This window comes from Tupaia chinensis, unplaced genomic scaffold (assembly GCF_000334495.1).
Source record: "Tupaia chinensis unplaced genomic scaffold, TupChi_1.0 Scaffold000709_1, whole genome shotgun sequence".
NCBI lineage: Eukaryota > Metazoa > Chordata > Mammalia > Scandentia > Tupaiidae > Tupaia > Tupaia belangeri.
Window position 1 is genome coordinate 1,831,046 of NW_006160232.1, and position 575 is coordinate 1,831,620.

Consider the following 575-nt stretch of genomic DNA (forward strand, 5'->3'; position numbering starts at 1 on the left):
TTTTTCCTGAATAAACGGAAGTAGACGGAAGAAGACGACTTGACCAGCACCTCGTAGTGTGTGTGCGTGTGTTTGTCCCATCTCTCACTCCCTCCCCCAAGGAACCTGTTCCACGGTCCCGCAGGCCGGGACAGTAGGTCTTTGAGGAACCTTCATGTTGTTCTCTACAGTGGCTGTACTAATTTCCATTCCCACAAACAGTGTAGGAGCATTCCTTTTTTACCACAGCCTCATAAGCACATGTCTTTTTTTTTTTTTTTTTTAAATCCTAGCCATTCTTACTGTGGTTAGGCAGTGTCATTGTGCTTTTAATTTGCATCTCCCTTATGGTAAGGGATGTTGAGCATTTTTTTATATTCTTTTTAGCTGTTCATATGTCTTCCTTTTTTAAACATTTTAAATTTATTATTTATTTCTGAAACATTTTAAAAATTAATTTACATTCATTCCTTAAGCATCATCACAGCAGACAAAATGTAAGTCCCCATCCAGAATATACTGCATAATGGCTTACTCATGCATGCTATCGTCAATAATTTTCCATTTCTAGTTACATATATAAATATATATATATA